At 38.3% G+C, this 2,600-nt stretch overlaps 1 pseudogene; it reads left to right on the plus strand.

The window, feature by feature from the left end:
• The first annotated feature begins 863 nt into the window (after nt 1–863).
• On the plus strand, nt 864–1,464 carry LOC132549666 (uncharacterized; annotated as a pseudogene).
• The last annotated feature ends 1,136 nt before the right edge of the window (nt 1,465–2,600 follow it).

Below are 2,600 nucleotides of genomic sequence, written 5' to 3' on the forward strand. Positions count from 1 at the left end.
CACAGGTGTTGTCTCATAGTGATCATTTGATTATTGATATTGAGTTCATGTGTCTGCTTCACCACACGTGAGTTCATGTGTGTGTGTTTGTGTCTGATTATTGACACGTGAGTTCATGTGTCTGTATCACCACACGTGAGTTCATGTGTGTGTTGGTGTCTGATTATTGACACGTGAGTTCATGTGTCTGTATCACCACACGTGAGTTCATGTGTGTGTTGGTGTCTGTTTATTGACACGTGAGTTCATGTGTCTATTTCACCATACATTGGTTCATGTGTGCGTGTTTGTGTCTGATTATTGACATGCGAGTTCATTTGTCAGTTTTGATGGATCCGTTCTTACCTTAATATATGGGTTACATATTTGATTCACCCCATAATTTGTTTTCCCAGATACTTCTTGATTTATTAATTTACAGATCACGAGTCCACTCCGAGGCGGAGGACAAGACGGAGGGCTGCCCACCAACATAGTTTATTGGGCAGTAGACGAAGATCATCAAATTCCCCACCGCAATTCAACGACAGAACTGCTGGCACCGACAATTGATAATTCCGATAACACAACCACACAAGCCTACAGGCCTGCACCAGATTGCCCCATCCCTGCCATCCCACCTACTCGGGATATTGTTCGGGAGCTATTTGATATGATGAAGGCAGAGGGTTATTTAATACCATCTACTGTCTAACCTGCCAGAATCTCGGAAACTTCTCAGCCAGCAGCTGCCCTCCAACAGGACGCAAACCTCAATGGGAATGTGATAACCCAAGGGGTCCGTCAGCCTGGACCAGCAGCAGCAACAGGGTCACCAGCTACTGGCTGCAGCTTCTGTGAACTTTCATGTGGGTGAACCAACCATGACTGTTAGATCACCATTCCAAATGGACATTCAAAATCCAATCAATCAGGTGTTGGCTAATGTGTCTGGTGAGAATGCCATCAATTCATTGCCCACCATTTCCAGACCTTTGGACCTGCATGTAGATGCGAAATTAAAATAAAAAAATTTGGCGGGTGAATTTATTGAATTTGGCCTTTTGATCCAAAAATCTTCTGATCCGGAACAATTCAAAATTCAATTTCAAAATAATGAATTGGCTTTGATTCCTAAACAAAAACACATTCCAGATTAAATCAATTGAACAGTGGCTCTCTGCTTTTCACATTTTTGTCCACATATATGTGCAGTCTCACCCTCAGGCTATTTCAGGTCTGATGAAATATGCCGACATCGTGCAGACTCTGTGCAGAAGGTCTGGATTTGCTGCGGCGTTATATTACGATAATAATTTTCGTCGTTGGCATCAAATATTTCCCCAAACTTCTTGGGGAAATGTTCATTCTGAATTTTACTTGGAGGCTACAGCCATTGGTTCCAATTTTGCGTCACTTTTGCTTTGCCTTATTTATGCACAAGTTTTGCAGAAATCATTGTGGCAGATTATGAGCCCCATCTAACACTTGTTCGGTAAATTTTAAATGATAAACTTTGAACTAAATAACAAATGTCGTTTACTATAATAAAAGGCCAGATTCAATTCACATCTTGTGTTCTAGTTGTTATTTCTATGACGGTCTTACTAACTTGCCATGGTGGAGGTCCGGTATAAATGCAAATTAAAACAAGTTTTAATGTTATTTATACAGGCTGATTGTGTTGATATATAGGGATTCTATTATTAGCGGAAGGAGGTAATTTGGGGTTGGAGCAAGGTGGTCCAACTGTCTCCCGTGCGCACTAATTCGGTGGCTATTAGACCGATATAAATATAAATGACGCAGCATTTTCTATTCAGGAGCTGACAGCAGAATATGGCGGAACAAGGTTCGTATGGTCAAGGCCAGTTTATTTAAACTTGTTTATACTTGTTCGGTAAATTTTAAATGATAAACTTTGAACTACATAACAACTGTCGTTTACTATAATAAACGGCCAGATTTTTTTAAATCCAAACTATGGCCTATGAAATTTCTAAATCCGCTAAAACAACAGCTACCGGAGAAAATATCCCGTTCAAAATAAATAATTCAATTTTGACTCTGATTATTCTCAACCGTCCTGTTTTTTACATTGTTTGCAACTTTTATTGATTTCTCCTACTGGCATTCTAAGTTTCAATAATTTCTAATGTGAATTTAAATAATTACACCACAGCAAGGCAGCACATCCGGGTCAACCTGTCACACCTGACAGGGATGAACGCTCAAATAAATGCTAAATGTTAGGGATTGTCACAGGAGAAATCATAAATAAGAATTATCCTCACTGAATACAAATACGGCCACAAAGAAAATCGTATTTCATGATTATGTAATTGGTACAACACGTACATTTCCTACGTTCTACCTACAGTGTTGATTTCAGCAAGTAATAGATGTTTAAGTAAAAATCTGGCATGGTTTTATATTTACAAAACAAGAGGTGTACATAAAGTGTTAAGTATATATGCTTTAATTAAAACAATTAAAGACCATTACATTTTTTAAAAACACATTGCCAATAGTAAAGGTGAAGGTGCACAGCTGAAATGTAAAAATGAATGGAGTAAATGGGAAAAACTTATTGAATTATCAGATAGTTAATTTTTTTTTTT

Source organism: Ylistrum balloti, unplaced genomic scaffold (assembly GCF_031769215.1).
Source record: "Ylistrum balloti isolate Yb309-2 unplaced genomic scaffold, AGI_CSIRO_Ybal_v1 Utg370076, whole genome shotgun sequence".
NCBI lineage: Eukaryota > Metazoa > Mollusca > Bivalvia > Pectinida > Pectinidae > Ylistrum > Ylistrum balloti.